The sequence below is a fragment of the Bubalus bubalis genome, chromosome X, assembly GCF_019923935.1.
Source record: "Bubalus bubalis isolate 160015118507 breed Murrah chromosome X, NDDB_SH_1, whole genome shotgun sequence".
NCBI classification, from domain to species: Eukaryota; Metazoa; Chordata; class Mammalia; order Artiodactyla; family Bovidae; genus Bubalus; species Bubalus bubalis.
The window spans coordinates 15140857-15168360 of record NC_059181.1 but is presented as its reverse complement, the minus strand read 5'-3'; the positions used below and the strand labels follow the sequence as shown (position 1 = coordinate 15168360).

The 27504-nt window shown below is 40.9% G+C and overlaps 1 protein-coding gene and 1 non-coding gene across 2 annotated transcripts in view; both read left to right on the top strand.

Moving 5' to 3' along the window:
* Positions 1–27504, top strand: part of FRMPD4 (FERM and PDZ domain containing 4) — an 847051-nt gene that overhangs the window by 145670 nt on the left and 673877 nt on the right. The window lies entirely within an intron of this gene.
* Positions 18428–18534, top strand: LOC112582445. The gene has a single exon (XR_003106975.1). It is a non-coding gene; the product is annotated as a U6 spliceosomal RNA (small nuclear RNA).

Here is a 27504-nt window from a genome sequence, read left to right as displayed (position 1 = left end):
TTACAGACCTGGGGAGTTCCTCTTTCAGTATCCTATCATTTTGCCTTTTCATACCGTTCATGGGGTTCTCAAGACAAGAATAGTGAAGGAGTTTGCCATTCCCTTCTCCAGTGATATACTTTTCTAAAAGTGTATATCAAGTCTCTTCTCCATTTCCCTTTCAGTTCCCTTTACCCCTCTTGTCACTATAACAATCTTCATCCCTAATGAGCAGTGATTATCAGTTCAGTTCAGTGGCTCAGTCGTGTCCGACTCTTTGCAACCCCATGAATCGCAGCTCGCCAGGCCTCCCTGTCCATCACCAACTCCCGGAGTTCACTCATACTCACGTCCATCAAGTCAGTGATGCCATCCAGCCATCTCATCCTCTGTCGTCCCCTTCTCCTCCTGCCCCCAATCCCTCCCAGCATCAGAGTCTTTGCCAATGAGTCAACTCTTTGCCTGAGGTGGCCAAAGTACTGGAGTTTCAGCTTTAGCATCATTCCTTCCAAAGTAATCCCAGGGCTGATCTCCTTCAGAATGGACTGGTTGGATCTCCTTGCAGTCCAAGGGACTCTCAAGTGTCTTCTCCAACACCACAGTTCAAAAGCATCAATTCTTCGGCACTCAGCTTTCTTCACAATCCAACTCTCACAGCCATACATGACCACTGGAAAAACCATAGCCTTGACTAGACGAACCTTTGTTGGCAAAGTAATGTCTCTGCTTTTGAATATTCTATCTAGGTTGGTCATAACTTTTCTTCCAAGGAGTAAGTGTCTTTTAATTTCATGGCTGCAATCACCATCTGCAGTGATTTTGGAGCCCAGAAAAATAAAGTCTGATACTGTTTCCACTGTTTCCCCATCTATTTGCCATGAAGTGATGGGACCAGATGCCATGATCTTCGTTTTCTGAATGTTGAGTTTTAAGCCAACTTTTTCACCCTCCTTTTTCACCTTCATCAAGAGAGTCTAAAGAGGAGAGCTTTTCCTGGTGTCTTTTTTTTTCTCTCCTGGGACCCATCAGGTGATCTGATCTTCTTGCAGGCCCTTGGCACTTTGTAGTACACAGATGTCATTTTGGCATGGGACTTGCCTTCTTAGATGGAGTCTGATGCTGCCATATCATGTGCAAACTTTTTGATCACTTTTGCCTCATCATTGCCAAGAGTCCACACACTGTGATCAGCATAAATGCCTAAGCACACTGGTTGCCTAGAAAACAGGGGAGAAGGGCATGCTCTTAGCACTAACCAACCACATCTCAATCACAAAAATTAACTAATAGCGCTCTGTACAGATGATCTGCAGGATGCCACTGTTCTTCATAAATAGGAGGTATATAAGAACCACCAGGGAACAGAAAGAGTAGCTGTCAGGAAGAAAATTTCTGCTGACTGCAAATCTCTGCCACTTTGGCTGGGTGAAATGATTTTTCCCGGAAGGTTTTGGTGATTGCCTAAAGCACTTGCTAGTTTTGCTAATGTGGTTTGACCTCACTGGGGCTCTCATCACAAATGCCTGTTATTTATCTCATACTATACACAGCTGAGACAGAGAATTTGTTCCCAGCCAAGAATCTCATAGAAATTGGATAATCATCCTTTGGCTCAATCCAATTCTGTTTTATTGTCCCCTGGTTTAAGCTTCCCCTGAAAATAAATATAGTATTGATCTGATAGTCAGTATGTGTAATTGGCAATTGTTCTTCCCTTCTTCCAGATCATTTGTGTGTCTCACATGGTTTATAATGGCTGAATTTGTCAGGGATTTTTCCACTGGGCTTCCTAAATATCTGCAGGTCATGATCTGATACCCAACATTTCTTTATTTCCTTCCTTTCTGGAATCTGTGAGTCACTGAATGCATCTTAGCCATGGATGGGTCTGCCATTCTTACTCCAAAATCGAAACCTGAGTTGCTGTGTTACATGCCCCAGATTTTGTTAGAGCCAAGGAGACATGCTTCCTTCTCTTGCAGCAAAGCTTTTGGAGTATAAAATTCCATACAGCACTTTATCTGTGGCCTGGCCATTTCCTTTAGCTGATTATTATCTGATTATTATTGGTAGAACATGACTCCAGAGTTACTATAATATTGTAATTGTATTACTTATGTAGAAACATATGTATATGTAAAATTTAACAATGTAATAGCAGCAGAGAGTATGAGCTAGTCAGTTGCAGTGTCTATGTCTCAATTATTTATATTCTAGTACCTTGAAGAATACCAGCTCATAGTTGGAATTCAATAAATGCTTTCATTTAAGTGAATAAATAAATGATGGGATAAAAGAATGAATAACTTAGCACTAGACTTTTCACGTTAGTATGTGCCTGCTGCTAAGTCGCTTCAGTCATGTCCAAGTCTGTGCGACCCCATTGATGGCAGCCCACCAGGCTCCCCCATCCCTGGGATTCTCCAGGCAAGAACACTGGAGTGGGTTGCCATTTCCTTCTCCAATGCATGAAAGTGAAAAGCGAAAGTGAAGTCGCTCAGTCATGTCTGACTCTTAGCGACCCCATGGACTGCAGCCTACCAAGCTCCTCCGTCCATGGGATTTTCCAGGCAAGAGTACTGGAGTGGGCTGCCATTGCCTTCTCTGAGTACATGCCTAGTAACTTAAAGAACATTTCAATGTTCTTCCCAACATTTGTTCCACCCTCCTCCATGGGAACTAGCAGTAATGCATTAGGTACAAGGATTGAGGCTGCCGTGGCTCTGGAGATCATTCCTGACTGGTTAGTCCCAGTGTTAGGTACCAAAAAGGACACACTATTTTAGGAACCACTTCCCTGGTGACTCAGATGGTAAAGAATTTGCCTACAATGCAGGAGACCTGGGTTCAATCCCTGGGTCAGGAAGATCCCCTGGAGAAGGGAATGGTGACCCACTCCTGTATTCTTGCCTGGAGAATTCCATGGACAGAGGAGCCTGGTCAGCTATAGTCCATGGGTTGCAAAGAGTCAGACATGATTGACAACTAACAGTTCCACTTTTGAAGAAAAAATGAGGAAAAACCCTGACCTAACTATATATGAGTGGTAAGATGTAATTTTAGCAATACTTCAGAGATGTTACAATATGAAAATATGCATCTTATAATGGATCTGGTATAATGAGTTGGTTCTATCAGAGTGAAGCTCAGGACTTTGATAGTTTGGGGAAGAGATGGTCCTCCTCTCAAGTGGAAATGAGGAAGCAAGTAGCTATGAGAGTCCCTGGCCTTCCACATCCTAGAACTCTTAAGTGGGGCAGGCCCCAGATGTGGTCAGTAATTTCAACAGCAATGTTAAATGCTGAAAAGGAACTGGGTTCTTGACCCTGTCCTATCTTGGGAGTTTTCAGTTATGTGGATCAATATATCCTCTTTATCATTTAGGGCTTCCCTGGTGACTCAGACAGTAAAGAATCTCCCTGCAATGGGGAGACCCAGGTTTGATCCCTAGGCTGGAAAGATCCCTTGGAGAAGGGAATGGCTACCCACTCCAGTATTCTTGCCTGGAGAATTCCATGGACAGAGGAGCTTGGTGGTCTACAGTCCATGGAGTTGCAAAGAGTCAAACGCAACTGAGCAACTAACACTTTATCATTTGAGCCAGTTCCAGCTGTATTTTTAAAATTTGGAAGCTAAAGCATCCTGAATATGACTTTTAATAAAGGATACTGAGCTCAGAGAAGACAGACTATACACTGAACAGCAACTAGTATTGTAGGGGAAGAAATCCAAACCATAATTCAGTATAGAAAGTGGATGAAAGAACCACAAGTAAGGAGAGTAAAGTGTCCCTTCTATGTTCTCTCTTGAGCTAGGTTCTCAGATCATATTTAGTTTCTGCTCTTGAGTTCACTTGGAGGACTTCTTATTAGAATTCCAGAGGAGTCTTCCATGGATGAGAAAATATAGTGTAATTGCCCAGTTTTTTTTTAAACATGTAATAATGAAGAGGCAGGATAGTTAGTGGGAAACTTTGGGCTAGAGTCATATGCCTGAGTTCAAATCCTGCCTTTGTTGCTCACTCCTGGGACCTCAGGCACATTCCCTGCTCTCCCTCTCTTCTTTCTTCATCTGCCAGACAGGACTAAAAGACTACCTTATCCTTTGTGTTGTTGAGAGAATTGGCTGAGATTGACTCACAGAAAGCACATATAGAATGCCTTACAGATGCTAGCTATTGAGATTCAAAAAATTTAGAAAATTTTCAATTATATGCCATATCTAGAAGAGAGAGTAATCAGTTGGCCCTAGCCTTATGAGTATGTAAGATAAATTAGTTCATATTAAAGCTCAAGGATTTAGGTTGAGTAAAAAAAGGGAAAACTTTTCAGCCAGTAAAAGCTGCCAAAGCTCAATAAACAAGTATGACTCTTTCCTGTCTCAATTCAGTCAGGTCCTATCTAGACTTAGCCCAGTGCAACATTCTGAAATGGAGGCTTGACTTTGCCTCCCTCTCACATGGCGTCATGTCCTTGGGGGTCTTTTATTCATTAAGCACCAGGATTCAGTAACTTTATTTCTTTAGGTTGCCCAGTAACCACCACTTCAATGCCTCACTTTCTCCTCCCCTTGTGGAAAGCAACAACCACTGTGTCTATTAATTCAGGCTCCCATCCATAGCTAGGAATACAGAAATCATTGTTACATTTGAAAACATTTGGTTTTGTTTACATGTCTTCTGTAAAATGTGGTGTTTCTAAGATGAGGGCTAAGATCTGAATCAGAGACTAGGGCCATCTAATGTTGCATGTCCTGCTGAAGGAGGAGGCTGGGTCTACATCCATCCCCAGATGTCACTAGATCTAGGGCTTCCCTGCACAGATTGTAGGCCTTGATGTAGCTGTCACCAGCGGCCTGCTAGAAACACACTCTCCCCCTTCACCTACTGAGCAAGAATTTGTGTTTTAACAAGGACCTGCAGCGGTTCTGAAAGTGAGAGAAGCAGTGCTCTCCAGAGCATATCTGAACAAAAGTGGAGAACTGCCTATAAAGCTCATCTTCTAACTAGAAGAAAGCCTGTGTGTGATTTTTTGCTGATAAGTTTTCATTCTCTGTCTTTTGTGTTATTCTCCTTTGTCATTAAGAGAGAAAGCTAACGACTTCATAAGAAAGAAACTGGACCAATAGAGATGTGCTTGTGATAAAGAATCCTGTAGAACACTAGGGAACAAGCAGTAAAACTTGTTGTCTGCCAAAGAAAGCTCACAGGCTCTCAGGATGGTGGTTAAATGAATTCTTCTCAACTCTTGAGAATTAGGATTCAGTCTAGCAATTGACAGTGATAGAAGGTTCCTTAGATGAAAGGGAGTTGGGCTTGACAGACCCGGCTACAGCTCAAAGGGGTGGGCATAGACATAAGTTCCAGAGGGGCTGAAAGCTGAGAGGCAGACTTGAACTAGAGATCTGGAGTGGTTTAAAGTGGAACACAGGTCATCCAGGAGGTGAAGGATTTGCTGAGATAAAAGGTCAAAGTCAAGAGACGGAGAGTTGCAAGTGGTCTAGGAAAGAGCAAGCTTCCCTGGTGACTCAGACAGTAAAAAATCTGCCTGCAGTGCAGGAGACCTGGGTTCAATCCCTGAGTTGGGAAGGTCCCCTGGAGGAGGGAATGGCTACCCACTCCAGTATTCTGGCCTGGAGAATTCCATGGATAGAGGAGCCTGGCAGGCTACAGTCCATGGGGTTGCAAAGAGTCAGACACACGACAGAACGACTTTCACTTTTAGGAAAGTGAAAGGGTAAAGGTTAAAAGTCCAGAGTAGTCATCATAAACCAGGAGATCCATGGGAGCTGAAAGGTGGGAAAAGTCACGTGGGAGGCCTGGGGGGCAGCCCTCTGAGCAGCTTTGGTAATGAGCATCTCTTTCTGAGCCAGCCACATGCCATTGTACGTGCAGGACATTGAGCCCTGTATGTGGTTTGCCTGGAATCTAGGCTGTTATTAAGTGGGAGCTCCTGGCTGGAGTGAGGAGAGAGGGTCACAGAGAGAGGCTGCTGCTAAGCGGGAGCTGTTGACCCAGGCCGACCCCTGCCATGGTGGTGGCGGTGGGGCAAGACTGGGCGGGAAAGATGAAGTCCACACGGTCAGAAAATCTAGAGCAGGAAAGATTAATGGAGGAGGTCTGGTTTCCCCACTGCACCAGGCTAAGGAGCAGAGCTCCTGAAGGGCTGCTGGAGGCCAGGAAAACCACACAGGGTCATCAGCTCAGGTCAAGAAGGTAAGCGCAGTCAGGAGAATGAGACTGTTGGCTTAGGATGCTGAGATTTGACTGTTGGTTCTCTGCTTTATCCGAGTCTGATGAGGCACTGATGACCCTGAGCATAAATCACATCACAAAGGAGGGCAGAGGCCTGTGGAGAACAAGAGCAGATGCCTGGCATCTGTGAGGCCTGTGTCTCCGCCTAGTGCTTTCAGTTGTTTAAGCCTTCATCCAAAGAAAGTGACACCATTCTGAATATAGGACAAAGCATGCTCTCGAGAAAATTTGCAGGCATTGCAGTCAGACACATTGGGGCTTTGGAAAATTATCTTTGAGCTTTAGTTTCTGGTTCCATAAAATCGAGAAAAATGCTACCTCCTTTGCAGACTTGTTGGGTAGGTTTAAAACATGTAGAAAATGTAACTCTGAAACACCAGGCATATAGCGAGGCCTTTATAAGATCCAAATAAATAATCATGGGGCAAGAAAGCAGTCATACTGCTGCCTGAGCCTTCTGCCTACTGCTGCCTCATTATGGACATTTCCTTTAGCATTGTTCTCTGCATGCTAAGTCACTTTAGTCTGACTTCTGACTCTTCGCCACTCTATGCACTGTAGCCCGCCAGACTCCTCTGTCCATGGGATTTCCCAGGCAAGAACACTGAATGGGTTGCCGTGCCCTCCTCCAGGGGCTCTTCCTAAACCAGGGATCGAACCCTCATATCCTGTGGCTCCTGCATTGCAGGCGGATTCTTTACTGCTGAGCCACCAGGGAAGCCCACCTTTTTGCATTGAAAGAAAGTGAAAGTGTAGTTGCTCAGTCATGTCCGACTCTTTGCAACCCTGTGGACTGTAGCCCGCCAGGCTCCTTCTGTCCAGGGAATTCTCTAGGCAAGAATACTGGAATGAATTTCCATTTCCTTCTCCAGGGGATCTTCCCAGCCTGGGGATGGAACCTGGGTCTCCCACATTGCAGGTAGATTCTTTACTGTCTGAGCCACAAGGGAAGCCCTTTTTTGCATTGAGGGATACTAAATTTGGGGGCATTCGCTGCACAGAGAAGATGGATTCTATTTCTGATGGGTAATGCATGAGGACAAATATAATTCCTAGTTAAAAATATAATTGATAGAAAGTTGAACTACCTAGAAGCCATGTACAGTACAGCCTTACTTTGCCTGTTTCCCTGTGGGTGAGCAGAGAGCCTGGAGGGAAATAAAGTCTTTGATGCACGCTCTGAAAATCCATGTCTATAAAGTGCTGGCCAGTTTCTCAGCTGAAATTGAAGCATTTCTAGTTATGTGGTGAATTACATGAAGTTAGTGGGAGAAGGCAATGGCACCCCACTCCAGTACTTTTGCCTAGAAAATCCCATGGATGGAGGAGCCTGGTAGGCTGCAGTCCATGGGGTTGTGAAGAGTTGGACACGACTGAGCGACTTCACTTTCACTTTTCACTTTCATGCATTGGAGAAGGAAATGGCAACCCACTCCAGTGTTCTTGCCTGGAGAATCCCAGGGATGGGGGAGCCTGGTGGGCTGCTGTCTATGGGGTTGCACAGAGTTGGACATGACTGAAGCGACTTATCGGTAGCAGTGGGTATCAGTGAGTACCCTTCCCTCTCCATACATGCTGTTTGCATTTTATCAGGGTATTCCAGAGAAAAAGGCCACCATTCGCAGCAGTGGCTCTTACACTGGGAATTGTTGAGGCTGTGGCAGAGCCATAGGGACAGGGAGACTTTATGATATTCCTCTCTGTGGCACTCCTGAATGTTCCCTCTTTGGGTGAGTGTCTCTTCTGCCAAGTTAATCCTAAACTTCCCTGATGTTGAGGTGGGGAGTAGGTTCTTTTCAAGTTTTCAGGCCTGAGATGTTAGTTCTTGCAACAGAGGTATCTGAATAATCTGTAGCTTATCACACAAAAAATTTAAAGACAAATTCTTCATGAAGAACTAAGGGACAATAGAGGAGGGCCTACTGGCCTTTTTATAGTGAATACTGTGAAAGATAAAGGTGCTTTCTCTAAAAGCTATTTTTTTCTTTAAAAAAAAAAAAAGTCATGCAGTCTTGATCTGGTACTGTCTTTTTTTTTTCCCTTTAAGAAATATCTAAAACGCAACACTCTTGACTACACATCCTTTTTCCGGTAAGCTGTGACCTTGATCAGTAAACTGATTTTTATTTAAATGGAAAGGGAAATCTACTTTCTGGCCAAGGCATCAATCTGGTTAACCCTTTAAATGTGTTTATTGGAAGACATAGCTTTAAATGTTAGATCAATTTACCAAATATAATGTGATTCCTCAGATCACAATACTTCTGTTGTGTATCAAACAAGCCCATCACTATTCAAGTTTTTGCCTAAAGAGAATTACCAATGACTAGCCAATTTAAGAGATTAACCTGGCTCAAAAAGACCCTGAAGGGCTGTGATTCAGCATCTTTATTAGACCCTGTTTATTTCCTCCTTATTTGCCATGACTCATCAGCTTTAATGGGACCAGTTCTGTGATCATTTTCACTTTATTTTGTCCTTTGTTTTGGATTGCATCAGATTTTTATTTTAACTTTCCGTTGCACAGGATCATATTTATCCCAGAGGTTTTTTTCTTGTCAAACAAACCAACAAACAAAACAGGATAAATCCTGGTACCTGGATTGTACCTGGAAACAGTAGCAAATTGTACTTGACTATGAAGCAAATAGTGTTTTTTTCTCATGTGTAACGAATAAAAAAATGTCAAGAAGGCATTTAGGTCGATAAATTTTGCTGCTGCTGCTTATTAAAAGGTAGCTGGAACTATAGAAAACAAGCTCTGAGAAAATGGCTGCATTTGTGTAAATTTGCTTTTTGGAGTATTCTGGTATGGTCCTGCAATCTCAGAAATGGCACCTGTGGACACAACGGACTCAGGGACATCTGTCAGCCCACGTAGTTTTGTTCTCTGGGGCTCTGATGGATACTCAGAACAATCTGATGTCATTGGGGCTTCTCATTGGTTTTATTCCTGGAAAACATCTCCAAGGCTGATGTCCTTCTCTGTGTTTCAAAAGGGTAGAATGTGTTAAATGGTGTTAAGTGGAGAAATAAGAAGAGAACTCTACCCATGAATATTGCAGCATAGCTACTTGAGCAAGATTGCGCTATCCAGAGCATTGTACATGCATTGGAGAAGGAAATGGCAACCCACTCCAGTGTTCTTGCCTGGAGAATCCCAGGGACGGGGGAGCCTGGCAGGCTGCCGTCTATGGGGTTGCACAGAGTTGGACATGACTGAAGTGACTTAGCATAGCATAGCATAGAGCATTGTACCTCTTTAAAAAAAAAGAAGAAGAAACAAAGTACATTTGGAATTGAAAACCGATTCAAAGAATATATGCTATCCATCTTAGAGAGGAAGAAAAAGAAATCTTTCTGGTAATTACTTCAGGAGACATCTAAACTGAATCACTGAAGTAATGAAATGGTTATTATGAGCAACATAAGTCAGGGCTGCTAGAAAAAATGGAATCTTAATGAGTAGAGTGTTTTTGTAGAGAATAAATCACACCCCACAAATACAAAAATTTGTTTGGAAACGATTAGAAAACTCGGGGACAAAAAGGAATAGCTCTACGATGGAAAAAAATTGTTTCCAGCTTTATTGAGCTGCAGCTGACAAAAACTGTATATATAAAGTATGCAACATCATATTTTGATATGCACTGTAAAATTATCACCACAGTCAAGCTAGTTAATACACCCATTGCCTCACATAGTTAGCATTTTGTGTGTGCATGGTGAGAATGTTTAAACTTTACTCTTAGTAAATTTTAAGTACTATACAGTACCATAACTGTCATCAGCCTGCTGTGCTTTCGATCTCCAGAATGTATTTATCCTGCCTAGCTGAAACTTTATACCCTTTGACTAAATTTCCCCATTTCCCCAACCTCCCAGCCCCTGGTAATACCATCCTATGCTCTGCTTTTATGAATTCAACTTTTTTATATTCCCACATAGAAATGAACTGATGCAGGATTTGTCTTACTGTGTCTGGCTTATTTCATTTAGCATAATGTCTTCTCTGTTCATCTATTGTCACATATGGCAGAATTTCCTTCTTTTTTAAGGCTGAATGATATTCCATTTTATTTACAGTTCACCCTTGAACAGTGTAGGGATCAAGGTGCTGACCCCTGCACAGTTGAAAATAAACATGTAACTTTTGACTCCCCCCAAATTTAACTACTAACATCCTATCATTGAGCCTTACCAATAATGTAAACAGTCAATTGACACCTATTTTGTATGTTATATATGTTATGTATTGTATTCTTAGAATAAAGTAAGCTGGAGAAAAGAAAATGTTATTAAGAAAATCATAAGCATGACTTCCCTGCTGCTCCTGCAGTTAGACGCCACACTGCCACTGCAGGGGGCACCAGTTCAATCTCTGGTCAGGGAACTAAGATCTCACATGCCGAGTGGCAAAAAAAGAAAGAAAGAAAGAGAGGATATCATAAGGAAGAGAAAATACATTTTCAATATTCTACTGTATGTATTGATACAGTGAGTTTACATCTGTTTACAAAATTAATTGTCAATACCTACATCAGAATTGTCTTATGTTCTACAAAATACTGTAGATGTTATGTGTATTATTAACACTAGATGTCAAAATGAAAAGATAATGTGAAAATTCATATTTTTTTACAGAGGTAATGATTGATAATGAATAAGCAGCAATGTGATTGCTTTATGGTTGCCTTGTGCAAGGACTGATATTGAAGCTGAAACTCCAATACTTTGGCCACCTGATGTAAAGAGCTGACTCATTTAAAAAGACCCTGATGCTGGGAAAGATTGATGGCAGGAAGAGAAGGGGACGACAGAGGATGAAATGGTTGGATGGCATCAGCGACTCAATGGACATGGGTTTGGATAAACTCCGGAAGTTGGTGATGGACAGGGAGGCCTGGTGTGCTGCGGTTCATGTTGTCACAGAGTCGGACATGACTGAGCAACTGAACTGAACTGAACTGTGCAATCGATATGATTGCTTTGATACGGTAGCACTATACACTAATGAATGAATACTTATAACATTTTTGTGTCATACACTATAAATCATATTTATAACTCAGTATTGAAAACGCCGTTATATTTACAAAACACTTCTGATGATAGGCTGATACATGAGAAAGACAGACAGATATACTATACAATACTGTAATTCTTTGAAAGCAAAGTTGCAAAACAGCAAGAAAACTAACATTTAATTTTATATTCAATATCACCTTATATCTATATAAGGATAAGTGATCCTCTTCAATACAAGTCTTGCACATGATGGTTTTTACATGTATTTTTTGTGTATTTATTGAAAAAAATCAGCATATAAGTAGATCCATGCAACTTCAAACTCATGTTGTTCAAGGAACAACTCTGTGTGTGTGTGTGTGTGTGTGTGTGTGTGTGTGTGTGTATCACATTTTCTTTATCCATTCAGCTGTCGACTAGCACTTAGGTTGTTTCCATATCTTGGCATCTTCAAGATCTTAATTCACATTATGGTCAGTGCTTTTTCTTGAAACTTAGTATATGTAGAACTGCTGTATTTTCTCCTCTCCGTAACATACACTGCCAACACCTCACCCTAGAATAGGTCCCTCTTTATTCTCAGAGTACCTTATTTTTTGTAGCATTAAGCACCTCTATAATTCTTACTAATTTTGAAAATGAATTATGGTGAAATATGCCAGTACCAGGAGAGTGGGAATCATTGTGGGGTTTAGAGAGTCATTTCCTAGGCAGGTTGGTAAGAAGTTTAGGGGTCCCCAAGGAGAGAGGGGTCTGGAATTCTCAAGGAGGAAGAAAGACAAACTTTTTTCCCTCTACATTCCTTAGGATCATTTAACAATAATGTATCCTGCCTGAGGACAGTCTCTGGATTTGGCTAATCCTGTTATCTTAAAATGTAAATTATGGGAGTTCAGTTTAGTTCAGTCCCTCAGTCCTGGCCTACTCTTTGCGACCCCATGAATCGCAGCTCGCCAGGCCTCCCTGTCCATCACCAACTCCCGGAGTTCACTCAGACTCATGTCCATCGAGTCAGTAATGCCATCCAGCCATCTCATCCTCTGTCGTCCCCTTCTCCTCCTGCCCCCAATCCCTCCCAGCATCAGAGTCTTTTCCAATGAGTCAACTCTTCACATGAGGTGGCCAAAGTATTGGAGTTTCAGCTTCAACATCAGTCCTTCCAATGAACACCCAGGGCTGATCTCCTTCAGAATGGACTGGTTGGATCTCCTTGCAGTCCAAGGGACTCTCAAGAGTCTTCTCCAACATCACAGTTCAAAAGCATCAATTCTTCAGCACTCAGCTTTCTTCACAGTCCAACTCTCACATCCATACGTGACCACTGGAAAAACCATAGCCTTAACTAGACCAACCTTTGTTGGCAAAGTAATGTCTCTGCTTTTGAATATGCTATCTAGGTTGGTCATAACTTTCCTTCCAAGGAGTAAGCGTCTTTTAATTTCATGGCTGCAGTCACCATCTGCAGTGATTTTGGAGCCCAGAAAAATAAAGTCTGACACTGTTTCCACTGTTTCCCCATCTATTTCCCATGAAGTGATGGGACTGGATGCCATGAAATTTGTTTTTTGAATGTTGAGCTTTAAGCCAACTTTTTCACTCTCCACTTTCACTTTCATCAAGAGGCTTTTAGTTCCTCTTCACTTTCTGCTATAACGGTGGTGTCATCTGCATATCTGAGGTTATTGATATTTCTCCCAGCAATCTTGATTCCAGCTTGTGCTTCTTCCAGCCCAGTGTTTCTCATGATGTACTCTGCATATAAGTTAAATAAGCAGGGTGACAATATACAGCCTTGATGTACTCCTTTTCCTATTTGGAACCAGTCTGTTGTTCCATGTCCAATTCTAACTGTTGCTCCCTGACCTGCATATAGGTTTCTCAAGAGGCAGGTCAGGTGGTCTGATATTCCCATCTCTTTCAAAATTTTCCACAGTTTTTTGTGATCCACACAGTCAAAGGCTTTGGCATAGTCAATAAAGCAGAAATAAATGTATTATTTTTAAATTATTGGAATAGGTCTGGTCTTTACAAGGATTATATAATAATGTATCCTGCATGAGGACAGTCTCTGGATTAAACCTTCTGGCTAATTCTGTTATCTTAAAATGTAAATTATGGGAGTATGTCCGGTGAGGTCTTTACAACCTCCAGACATTCTTTGGATTCATTGAAGAGTATGTAACTCCATTGTTAACACTAGCAAGCTGGTACTCTTTCTGCCCCCTTCTGGTGTCTATGTCAGAAGCTTTCTCTATCTCCTTTATACTTTAATAAAACTTTATTACACAAAAGTTCTGAGCAGTCAAGCCTAGTCTCTGTCCCCGGATTGAATTCTTCTCCTCAGGAGGCCAAGGATCCCAGGATCTTTGCATGGTTCAGCAACAACCTTTCAGGGTCACGTTAGGGTCTTTGTGTCACAGAAGGAAAGAAAGTGAAAGTGAAGTCGCTCAGTGGTGCCTGACTCTTTGCAACCCCATGGATAGTAGCCTGCACCAAGCTCCTCCTCCATGGGATTTTCAAGGCAAGAATACTGGAGTGGGTTGCCATTTACTTTTCCAGGGAATCTTCCCAACCCAGGGATCAAACCCAGGTCTCTCACATTGGAGACAGATGCTTTACTGTCTGAGCCACCAGGGAAGTCCTTGTGTCACAGAATGTAATCCTTAACAGCATTTCAAAAGCAATACACTATTGTAAAGTTAAAAAATAAAAATAAAAAAAAAGAAAACAAAATAAGGCCCAATGTTTCAAGCATAAACACAAAGTATGATTACATCAAGTAATTATCATATAAAACAAGCCTTTTTATTGTTAACCTGTGTGGATCCCATGTCTTTGAATCTATTTTATCTTTTTCTTGAAACATAAATGATAAGATGCCTCAATAAAAGGCCAGGTAGGTGCATACTGCAGCAGAATTCTTAACTTTGTACCTCTCTTCCGACCACAGACAGGGACTTAAATTTAGACACTAATTGCAGTTGAATAGATATCAGAGTCAAGCTTACATATAGTGACTGCTTCTAAAACATCCATCCTTCTTACATCCTCTTCAATCTGAAATACTTCTGTGCTTTGAACAGTAGGAAAAATTATTTCCTTTACATTTTAGTCATTTACCCGTTATTCACCTGAGAACATTTTCAAATTGCTACTCTAAACAGAGAAGGAGGCAACCATACCTTTGACACCAATAAGGCGTGCATCTCAACTGAGGTACATTATATTAATACTAACTTAGAGTTGATTTGGGGTTTGCTTGCCCAGATTACAAAGGGTGACAATTGAAATCATTGAAGCTTTCTTACAAGTGCACTCACATCCAGATCACAGGGAACCATTTTATTTTTATATCTAGACTACTATCCAATGATTTAGAAGATAGATCTGCTCTAATTTTATTCAGTGTGTTCTTTTTGAGTGCTATAATAGGCTTTTGTTTGCACGCAGGCACCTAATTAAGAGAGGGAAAAAAAATCCGTTGTTAAAATCAGCTGGGAATAATCAGAATGATCATTCTGAGGCTTATAAATATTACATGAGCAATATGGGTGCATCTGTAATATATAACTGTTTTCCAGTTCCACTTAAAACTTTTTGTTCTAAAAGTCTCCAAGCCCAGGAGAAGATTGGTGCTTTAAATTCTTACTCATAAGAAGAGCTCCCAAGATTTCTATTTGCAGATATTTGGTTTATTTATATACTTTCAAGGATTATTACAAAAACCAACATGTTATTGCTGTTGCCACGTGTTTAGTCTCTCAGGACAGGGATCTAGTGTGGCTTACCCAGAGTCCCAAGGAGATGCCTGCTTTTGATGGGATATTTCACCACCACCTGTGTTTTGTACCTTAATATTTTGATTGTCCTCTGTTGAGTTTCACTGCCTTTAGAGAATTTGGAACAATGTGATAGAATTACATAAACCTTCAAAAAGAATTAAGTGAGATCAGAGCTCTCATTCAAAAATTTTAGCTGGAATTCCTAAAAAGAGATGCAGAGAAAATAAATTCATGGTGAAGAGATATACTTCAAGAGGGAGAAAGATTCTAGCCTCACTTGAGCTCTCTCTCTTTTTCCTTACCCTGCCCCCACTTGAATTCTGTTTACTGCTCACTGTTTGTCCCCACCCTCTAGCATGCGGCCTCCTTTTGCCCTGGGGAGGCCCTTCAGCATTATTGCCTCTCAGCGGGTAGAGGGTTTAAGCGCCCCCTGGAGGTTCAAATGTATAACCAACAGATACCAGGTTCCAAAATAGTCCTTGTTTTTTGCAAATGTTGCAATTCATCCATTTAAAAGATAGGATTTTATTCCAACAAGACTTTAATTTTTTTAGTTTACCAAGAATGCGTTAATCAAGAAGAATGAAGTTATTTCTTTGTCTTCTCTTTCCAAAAAATTGGATTTTTCAAGTAATAGATAAATGGGGTACCTCCAGTAGCTGTATCCCTATCCTAGGCAGCATGGTGATTAAGCAAATGGAGAAGATGTGGGTACCATCTCTTTCCCATAGGTTGTAACCAAATCAGGGGCTGTGTCCGGGAGTTCTAATTACGTGTCTAGACTGGGATTTCTCAGCTTTGGTACTACTGACTTTCGGGGCTGAATAATCGGGGGCTGTCCCATGCATTATAGGATGTTTAGCAGCATCCCTGGTCTCCACCTACTATATGTCAGCTATATTCCCTCTTCTGCCACCTCTAAGTTGTGATAACCGAAAATATCTTCAAACATTGACAGATCCCTCACCCTGGGGGAGGGAGACAAAATTGCTCCCAGTTGAGTCCTACTGAACTCAGGAAACCATCAGGAATGGGGATGGGTAGTACTACCATAAAAAACTTGAGCAAAAATAGCATTCACTTAAAAATCAACGTATTCTATAGACCAGTATGTCTAACTTGAGCCAGAAACATGTATTGTACAAGTCAGGGATCTAATATTAGCATTTTTGCAAAAACAAAGCTCTGCCTCTTCATATGTTCTTAAAAGTTATTTTTTCATTCCATCTGTTTTTGTGATGCAGTAATTTCAAAAGCCACAGTGAGTCTGAAGGAATATAGTTGTTTGCCCTTTAATATCTTTTCAAATAGGTATTTGTAAACAAGTCTGAAGGCAAGGAATGTGACAATGTATTGAGTCCTTGTTTGAGAATATTTTCATGTGTAAATTTTTCTTCAATGAGATAAGAACAAAAGCTCTTGACTGGAGTCCAGTTCTGCTAATTATTTTGTGATGAAAAGGTTTCCTGTGTTGTTTTTTGTTTTCTAAAGAGTAATATATGTACTAACAGCAACTGCACAGGGATAAAAACCACAATCTGAGGCACTGAATTCTAAGATGACTGGTATTTGCAAGTAAAGCCTGTCTTCACATAGACCAGCGCTTCTTGGCTGGATGATTTCGTCCCCCAGGAGACATTTGACGATATCTGGGGATTTTTGATTTTCAAAACTGAGTAAAGGGATGCTATTGGCCACAAATGCTGCGAAACATCCTACGGTGCACAGCAGTCTTCTGTGACAAAGAGTTCTTCATCTCCAAATATCACTGGTGCCAGGGTTGGAAGAGCCTGGGATATACATACGGGAAAGGAGAGTTTCATCACATAAGGGGGCTTGAGGGTCAGAGGAAGGTTATTTTTCACCCCAGTTCCTCCCCTACTATTTGTGGAGCTCATTCCTTTGAATCTAGCATTGACTTTTTATTCTCTTTTAAAGGTTGATAGTCTTCGGAGATGTAAGGTGTTGAGTTACTAAATACAGTGAGAACCCACAGATGGTTTGCTCTTATGATGAGAAGATAGCAGGATAGAGCAAGTTTAACAATACTGTTTGAATAGCATGTTTGAGAGTGGGAGAGGTCTTTCAGATGAGGGAGAAGCTGCCAGGAGAAGCTGCTAAAAGGGGCTGTGGAGTCTGTAAGACTCAACTCTGTTGCTTTGTTTCCTTGTCTTCAAGGAGCATTCTTAAATTCACAGAGACACAAATGGCAAACTGTGTTCAGTGTGTGTGTGTGTTTAGATTAAATCTAAAAGATAATTCCTATAAAATGAGATTTCTATGCTTGCTACTTCTCCAGAGAATGAGTGATAATGGGCAATATTCATCCCATAACTCAAGCAACCTAAAGTTTACATTTAGGTCATAGACTTCTGCTGCTGCTGCTGCTGCTAAGTCACTTCAGTCGTGTCTGACTCTGTGCGACCCCATAGACAGCAGCCCACCAGGCTCTGCCATCCCTGGGATTCTGCAGACAAGAACACTGGAGTGGGTTGCCATTTCTTCCTCCAATGCATGAAAGTGAAAAGTGAAAGTGAAGTCACTCAGTCATGCCTGACTCTTAGCGACCCCATGGACTTCTAGAAGACATCAATTTTGTAGGAAGCTCTATGCTTAGTCCTTCATTCCAGTTTTCTGTCTGTGTTCTTTCTTTTCATTCTTGCATTTTTAATGCCATATGTCGGCTCTGAAGTCAGCCCAGAATAATTTGAAATACTGGTATCACTTTTAAAAAATCCTTTTTTCCCAGTCCCTTTTCCACTTAACACTCCAAAATACTTGCAACAGCTCTCCCTTTTTGCTCAGAACAGCTTGAACATGTGGTCTTTGGACCTTTTATTCCCCCCAAGATTATGTATTTTGTCTTTGTTCTGAAAAGTTTCTCACTGCTAAATTATAGTTCTTTACAAAGAAGGTTGGGTTTAATTAAGAGTTTAGAAGAGTCTTTCAAAAGTAACTGAAGATCAAAGATGATCATCAAGAATGTCACACTATAGTGTGGTACTCTGAAGCACCACTTCTGCTCAAATTTGGGTTTTCTGACATCTGTTTCTTTGCAGTGGCATACTGTAACACATTTTTTTTAAGTCACAGATCAGACTGGAAGAAGTCCCAGAGAAATTTAATTTTGTCATCCCAATCTTTCCCACTCTTGTCTGGGTCCTGCTATCTTTATTTTCTTAAGTTTCCCATTTTAGTTGCCAGGGAGCTGTAAATAGAGTTGTCTTAAACATTTCAGGTTTCTTTCCCACCAAATAGTCTACTTTTCTTGGAAAATGCTCCTTCAAATGGAAAGATTGAGAACTGAAGACAATGAATTCTTGTATGCTCTTTCAGCAGTTAGATCTTTAAACATGCAGTTATTTGAAGTACTAAGAGAAACGTAGTGCTCACTTTGGAGGCACATATACTAAAATTGGAACAATACAGAGAAGATTAGCATGGCCCCTGCCCAAGGATGACACACAAATTCATGAAGTGTTCTGTATATTTTATATAACTCTTAGAGGAGAACATAGGCAGAACTCTCAGTGACATAAATCAAAGCAAAATCCTCTATGACCCACCTCCTAGAGTAATGGAAATAAGAACAAAGTAAACAAGTGGGACCTGATTAAACATAAAAGATTTTGCACAGCAAAGGAAACTATAAGCAAGGTGAAAAGACAACCCCAAGAATGGGAGAAAATAATAGCAAAGGAAACAACTGACAAAGGATTAATTTCCAAAATATACAAACAGCTTATTCAATTCAATACCAGAAAAACAAACAACCCAATCAGAAAATGGGAAAAAGACCCAAACAGACGTTTTTCTCCAAAGAAGACACACAGATGGCTAACAAATACATGAGAAGATGCTCAACGTTGCTCATTATTAGAGAAATGCAAATCAAAGCTACAATGAGATATCACTTCACATCAGTCAGAATGGCCCTCATCAAAAAGTCTACAAACCATAAATGCTGGAGATGGTGTGGAGAAAAGGGAACAGTCTTGTACTGTTGGTGGGAATGTAAATTGATACAGCCACTATGGAAGACGGTATGGAGATTCCTTAAAAAACTTGGAATAAAACCACCATATAACCCAGCAATCCTACTCCTAGGCATACCCTAGGCATTTCCTAGGGTATACCCTGAGGAAACCAAAATTGAAAGAGACACATTGTTCACTGCAGCACTATTTACAATAGCTAGAACATGGAAGCAACCTAGATGTCCATCAACAGATGAATGGATAAAGAAGCTGTGGTACACATGCACAATGGAATATTACTCAGCCATAAAAAGGAGCACATTTGAGTCAGTTCTAATGAGGTGGATGAACCTAGAACCTATTATACAGAGTGAGGTGAGTCAGAAAGAGAAAGATAAATTCTGTATTCTAATGCATATATACGGAATCTAGAAAAATGGTACTGAAGAATTTTTTTACAGGTCAACAATGGAGAAACAGACATAGAGAATAGACGTATGGACATGGGGAGAGGGGAGGAGAGGGTGCGATGTATGGAAAGAGTAACATGGAAACTTACATTACCATATGTAAAATAGATAGCCAACGGGAATTTGCTGTATGGCTCAGGAACTCAAATGGGGGCTGTGTATCAACCAAGAGGGGTGGGATGGGGCAGGAGATGGGAGGGAGTTTCAAAAGGGAGAGGATATATGTATACCTATGGCTTATTCATGTTGAAGTTTGACAGAAAACAGCAAAATTCTGTAAAGCAATTATCCTTCAATAAAAAAAATAAAAAAAGAGAAACTTAGTACTTTATTAAAATCTCACTGTGTCACCACAAATTAATGTAGTTATCCTTCTTGGTCATTAGAAGGCTTTTACCCAATGGTGATGTTATCTCCTTTTCTGATTTGGCATCTGTCATAGCCAGGGACCTTCATGGTCTTGGACTAATAAATATGTAGGTAAAATTTTTGACTTATGTGGTTAAATATCCACTCTCATAATTAGTATCAAATTGCATCTGAAATGTCCAACATTGCAACTCGTAATGTTTGCTAAAATGTGGTTGGCAACAATTTACAATAGCCAGGACATAGAAGTAACCTAAATGTCCATAAACAGAGAAATGAATAAAGAAGATGTAGTACATATATACAGTGAAATATTACTCAGCCATAAAAAGGAACAAAATAACACCACTTGCAGCAACATGGATGGACCTAGAGATTGTCATATCAAGTGAAATTAAGTCAGAGAAAGACAAATATCATATGATATCACTTATATGTGGAGTCTAAAAAAGGGTATAAATGAAGTGAGTTAACAAAACAGAAGCAGAATCACAGATGTAGAAAACAAACTTTTGGTTACCAGGGGATAAGGTGGGGAGGGATGAATTGGGAGATTGGGATTGACATATATACACTGCTATAAATAAAATAGATAACTGATAAGAACAAGGAACTCTACTCAATACTCTGTAATGGCCCATGGGAAAATAATCTTAAAAAAAGAGTAGATATGTGTATATGTATAAGTGATTTATTTTTCTATACACCTGAAACTAACACAATACTGTAAATCAACTGTACTTCAATGAAAAGTTTTTTTTTTTTAATGTGGCTGACATACTGAAGGCTGGAAGTGGTCCTCAGTTAAATTTCATCTTTGGTAAATGCATCAAGACTATTTTTCAGAATCTTTTGGCAATTTTACTTTAAACTTCTGTTACTGAGTTCTAGTTCATAATCAATAACAGGACTTTAAATTTTACCCCAAATGTACCAGGTATAAAGATGCAGTTATTTAGGTACTGAATCTCCATTTATAAAAAGAAAAAAAAGCAGAGTGTATACCTAGAAAATACAATTCCATTAATTAGTTCATTGATTCTGTAATGTGATACACTGACTCTTTGATAAATTAGGGAAGTTGCTACATCTTTGTCAGATGAAGGGTGGGAGAGGGGAGACTTGTTTGGTAAACTGGAAGACTATAAATAGTGTGCTTTAGCAGAAGATTCCCTCCCAGATGAACTTTTGGCTCCTCCTCACTGCCTTTGTGAGAAAATAAGTAGGGATTGACAATCATGTTCCCAAAGTGGTGGCAATTAGGTTAGGAAAATTCTCTGGGTAAGACATGACTGTGACTTCAGCAAGTGCATCTGTCATGCTCCTCTTTCATCCTTTTAGTCTGGCAATAGGTATAAACAGTTAAAATATATACAACAAATGAAACAAGATTCCTTCAGAGGGAAACAGTGATGCTTCCTTTTGTATATATTTGTTGTTGCTGTAAATTGTAAAGCTTTTGAGGCCATAGGTGATGGCTTGTTTATCTTTTCTCAGCCATCACATATCATAATGCCTGGTACATGAGGAGGGGCTTAATCACTGTGTATTGATCAAGTGAAAACTTATTTTAGGGTATCAAACAAATTTCCATTGCCTATTGTGTCCAGCCATTCTGCAAAGAGTTTGGCAGGGGGACAAGAAAATGTAGTAAAATTTTATGTAGTTCTGGCTTTCTAGGAGATTTCAAGGTACTTGGGAAAGTAAGATACACATATATATATATAAAGTCACTGCTTGACAAAGTCTCCTGGAATGTAGACTAAAAATGTTATAGAAACGTATAGTCCTTGCAACTCTTAAGAAGTCTGGGAAGGGTGATTACTACATGGAAGAAAGGTGGCATAAAATGAAGCTTTGTAGATGAGTTGAAAAGAAATAGTGAATATTCTAAATGAGGCTGAGGGGGAGAAGTTCTGCCTGAACAAAGATATGGCATAAAAGATTACTTTGGGGTACAAACAGTGAACTGATTAAACTACTTGGTAGTGTTTGGAAACATCTGCATTTGAAGCTGTAAGGCTATGTAATGGGAAGTCTTGCAGATTTTGACATGAGATATGATATGAAGGTGGTGTTTAAGAAAAGTAGTCTAGACTAGGCTTCAGGATGCATGGGAACCGAGCAAAACCAGACTCAGAAATATTGATTCGGATGCTGTTCCAGTAATACAATTCTAACGAGGGACTGTAAGAATATCACCTTGATATTTTGGATTTGGAAGGAGTAGGTTAAATACAAGGTAAAATTTGTCATATTTTCCAACAGGCATGTGCTATCTATTGCTGCAGTAATGCTGTGTAACATTCGCAAATTTAGTGGTCTGTAAGTTGGACTGTGAAGAAAGCTGAGCGCCAAAGAATTGATGCTTTTGAACTGTGGTGTTGGAGAAGACACTTGAGAGTCCCTTGGACTGCAAGGAGATCCAGCCAGTCCATTCTGAAGGAGATCAGCCCTGGGATTTCTTTGGAGAGAATGATGCTGAAGCTGAAACTCCAGTACTTCGGCCACCTCATGCGAAGAGTTGACTCATTGGAAAAGACTCTGATGCTGGGAGGGATTGGGGGCAAGAGGAGAAGGGGACGACAGAGGATGAGATGGCTGGATGGCATCACTGACTCGATGGACATGAGTCTGGGTGAACTCTGGGAGTTGGTGATGGACAGGGAGACCTGGCATGCTGTGATTCGTGGGGTCGCAAAGAGTCGGACATGACTGAGTGACTGAACTGAACTGAACTAAAAGCATTTGGGGCTTCCGAGGTGGCTCAGTTGGAAAGGGTCCGCCTGCCAAGCAAGAGATGCAGGTTCGATCCCTGGGTCGAGAAGATCTCCTGGAGAAGGAAATGGCAACCCACTCCAGTATTCTTGTCTGGGAAATCCCATGGACAGAGGAGTCTGGTGGGCTATAGTCTATGGGGTCACAAAGAGTCAGACACAGCAACTACACCACCAACTACTAAAAAACATTTCTTTTTCTTGCTCGTAAGTCTTTGAATTGGCTAATGTGACTCTTTTTCAGGCTGCAACTTGGTGGGGCTTGGTTCCATGTTTCGGAGTCCACAGACCAGGCTTTGAATTCCAGGCTTCATGTCTACAACGTGGGTCTCATGGCCCAGGCTGAAGGGACAGAGGCTTCCTAGAGCATGCTCTTCACATGGCCATCATAGGGCAAAGTGTACTTCAAGCTTCTGTTAGAGTTGTATCCCTTTGTTGAAAGTAAGATACATGACAAAAACCAAGTCAATGGGGCAGGGACGTATATACTCCAAGTAGAAGGGAGGTTCAGCAAATATTTTCTGAGCAATAATCCAAACTTTCAAAACTGGTATAATTTGTTTAAATGGATCTGGACAAGTCATTCGAGTGATTCCCTACTGGTGTAAAGGTCAAACTTATTAGTAGATAGAGTTCTTCATGGTCTGCTCATGTTTCTGTCCTTGTTCTGCTAGGTTCCTACATCTGTCTCGCCTTCTAATTCCACTGTGCGTGTGTGCTAAGTCACTTCAGTCATGTCTGACTCTTTGCAACCCCATGGACCATAGCCCGCCAGGCTCCTCTGTCCGTGGAATTCTCCAGGCAAGAATACTGGAATGGATTGCCATTCCCTTCTCCAGGGGATCTCTCCGACCCAGGGGTTGAACCCGCATCTCTTACATCTGCCTGCATTGACAGGCGGGTTCTTTACCACTAGTGTGACCTGGGAAGCCCATGATTCCACTGACTTATTTGCAATTAACCATGAAATTTTATGCTTCCTTTTCATACCTGTTCCTTTCTGTCAGGAATGCCCTCCTCTCCTTTCAGTCCTTAGAGTCTTGACCTAAGTGCTGTCTTCTCTCAAAGGATCTTCTGACCTCCTTGAAAGGCTGTGATGGATGCTGCTGATCTTCATTCCCTGATACTTTATGCATAATTTTGTCACAAAAATTATGACACATTTTAATGCTGTGCTCTAGAGGCTGGCCATGTGGCTTATCCATCTAGATCCCCCCTGCACATGTTGACTGAATGAGGCTATGGTAATGGTGGGATCTTTAGAAGGAATTGGAAACTAGGGAAGCAGAACCACACATTTTCTTTGTTTGTATTGCTGTTTTTGTATGGGTGAATGAACGATAAGAAAGTGAAGAGTTTTCCCTTTGGGCCTTTTCAGATTTGAGGTGAAAGCAAGACATCCAGGTGGCTCTCCATAGCTCGGAGTCTGGGGCTGGATCAAAGATGAGAGGTCTGGGATGGCAAGTCCAATTTGGTGACCATGTGTATTAACCTTGTACTGAAATCTTGACTATGATAATATAGTCTTTTCTGCCTAAGTGTCATCCAAAATCCTGTTTTTTAAAGTTCTGCCATAAAAGGGCACCTTTAAAATTTAAAGCCTTTTTGTGGTAAATCCATACATTGTATCTATATCATAGGAAATGTGATTGCTCATGCTCAGAGGAGAAATGATTGTTTTGTCAGCTTGACATATCCTACCTCCAAAATTTCTTAGGATTCATGAAAAGTTATGCAAACTTTGAATGCTGCTTTAGGAAACATCTTGTCTTTCCAAACAGCTTGCATGGGGAACAGCTGCACAGTCACTTAAAAGAACTAGTTGACTAGTGCTTTTCCATTTGTCTGGGAAGATGTCTTTTTCTTTTTTTAATAAAAAAGAGAAATCTGCTTTGGTTTTTTAATGTAGGGATGGCTCAGGGTCCCTATCTAGATGGGCTATGAGTCTGTGTAATTTCATCTGTCTGTGTGACATACAGTAAATAACAGTTGACTATCTGACTGCTGGTGTATAAGGATCTCATGGAGAAAGCGCTTTGCCTGCTGCTTCTTGGGGAGGCCTTGGAAGATGGTCATCTGTGGAACTATCCCACCTAGCACATCACTTTATCCAGGGTGCCCATAGCCTACCTCTACCCTTGTCCTCAAGGTTCCCTTGAGAGGTGCCGTATTTGTCCGTGGCCTGCTACTCAATCCAAAAGTAATTAAGACATCACTAGCTATGCCAGACCAAAACTGAAGTTTGGCTTATATGGTAAGTGTTCTAAAGACACTCAAGGAAGAAAGAGAAGCGGAAATGGCCCAACGCCATAAATGAACATAGAAATACTAACAAGTAGATCAGAAAACTTTCAAGTTGAATAAATGTTTTATTTTAGCCCCCGACAAAAGAATGTACATGAAGACAAATAGTACTGGGTGTATTGCAGCCTCAAGAGGTCATTAAGCCTGTTTGAAATCTGATGGGGCACGTTACGGAAGTCACTGAAATTTACCACTGACAAAATGAGTTTGCACAGGCAGAGTGCCGTGTGCACGTGTAACAGTCTCATGGGGACTGGATCTGTGCCCCCCGCTGCTGATCACATTGGAGACTAGAAAGGCAGAACGCGAGTCTGAATGGGAGATTACAGAGGAAGCAATTAGCAAATGGAGCACACCAGCCCCACCAACTAAAAACCTCTTCTTCAAATGGTTATGAGCATCTGTGCACGCCGCTGATGGCTATGTCTGTCTTTGGAGCCCATCAGTGATATTCAGAAAGTGGTAAAGATGAGCCTTTCCTTGTCAACACTCAGAGCACATCCTGAAAAGATGTTCTGTGCTTTGAATGCTCTACTTTTTGAGAAAAAGATCTTAACTTTTACTGGCATTTAAAAGGTCCATGTTTGAGAGTTAAGCTTGAAGTGATAAAATTATATGCCTCCTCAGATTTATTACTTTTGAATTATGCCAAATCGTATGTTCCAATGATAGTTTTAAAAACCCACTTTACTTTTTATCTTACCTACTTCAGTTCTTTTACCATCTCTGCTCTGCCCTCCCTCCGCTCCAACCACATGAAATCTTTTCTGTAGGTTTTGATACAAGTTCGGATTATTTTTCTCCAATTAGTTTGGCATAGAGTAGAGCTGTGAAAATATCTGTGAAGATTTTGAGTTACATGGAGATAAGGTGTCAAAAAAACCAATAAAGTATATTTGGATTTCAATTCTTATTTTAAAATATGCCCAGAACATTGGTTAGAATTACAGGAGAAATAAAGATAAGGTCCAGTAAGAGCCTAATAAAAGGCAGTTCAATTCAGTTCAGTTGCTCGGTCATGTCTGACTCTTTGCAACCCCATGGACTGCAGCATGCTAGGCTTCCCTGTCCATCACCAACCCCCAGAGCTTACTCAAACTCATGTTCATCGAGTCAGTGATGCCATCCAACCATCTTATCCTCTGTTGTCTCCTTTTCCTCCTGCCTACAATCTTTCCCAGCATCAGGGTCTTTTCCAATGAGTCAGTTCTTCACATCAGGTGGCCAAAGTATTGGAGTTTCAGCTTCAGCATCAGTCCCTCCAATGAATATTCAGGACTGATTTCCTTTAGGATGGACTGGTGAGATCTCCTTCCAGTCCAAGGGACTCTCAAGAGTCTTCTCCAACACCACAGTTCAAAAGCATCCATTCTTCGGTGCTCAGCTTTTTTTTTGGTCCAACTCTCACATCTGTACATGACCACTGGAAAAACCATAGACTTGACTAGATGGACCTTTGTTGGCAAAGTAATGTCTCTGATTTTTAATATGATGTCTAGGTTGGTCATAGCTTTTTCTTTCAAGGAGCAAGCGTCTTTTAATTTCATGGCTGCAGTCAGCATCTGCAGTGATTTTGGAGCCCAAGAAAATAAGGTCTGTCACTGTTTTCATTGTTTCCCCATCTATTTGCCATGAAGTGATGGGACCGGATGCCATGATCTTAGTTTTTTGAATGTTGAGTTTTAAGCCAGATTTTTCACTCTCCTCTTTCATCAAAAGGCTCTTTAGTTCTTCTTCATTTTCTGCCATAAGGGTTGTGTCATCTGTGTATCTGAGGTTAATAAAAGGCAACTTGACCTAAATATACAATACTGTTTAACAGAAGAAAAGTTCAACATCATAACAAACCAAAAACAGTTGGTTTACTTGTAGCCAAATTGTCAAGCATGATGCCAAGTTCAGCTTCTGAGTGTCCTTTTTTCAGTCATTCCTGACCACAGTAGCTGCCTTGGAGTACATTTTCCTTGCCCAGAACATTCGTCCATCTCTTCCCTTCTTCAGGTTACATTCCCACTTTTCAAGACTGAGATTGGGCATTGCCTTCTTCTGGAAAGTTTTCCCAAACTGCATTAGAAATCTTTTCTCTCTCTGCACCCTTAGTACCCTCTGGCTAGCTCTGTTGTCATGCTGAGTTATCATTCTTTTCACATATGTGAGTTCCTTCCCTAGGAAATTGTGTCTATTGCTTCTCGAACCCCTAGCTTCAGGAAAATTTGTCGAATGAATGGTTCTGTAAATCCTACTTTTTACCTTTATTCAATTTGTAACTCATTGGATGCATTTTAAAGACTGATATGAACCTCTTTATAGTTTTTGTTTCTCTTGCCCCATGTGAATATTCATACATTTAGCTGCAGGAATGCAAGTATACTCGAAGATCAGGTGCTATTCTGGACTCTACTGATGGGTTATGTAATAAATGGTATATGCACTGCTTGCCTTTATAGAACAGAAGAAGAATGACTTCAGGCATGCCTCCCACCCTAAGAGTTCACTCCACATGCACGGGGCTCCCTGATACAGCAGCTACACTCAGGGAGCAAGCATTCTCTTTAGTTAAAGTGG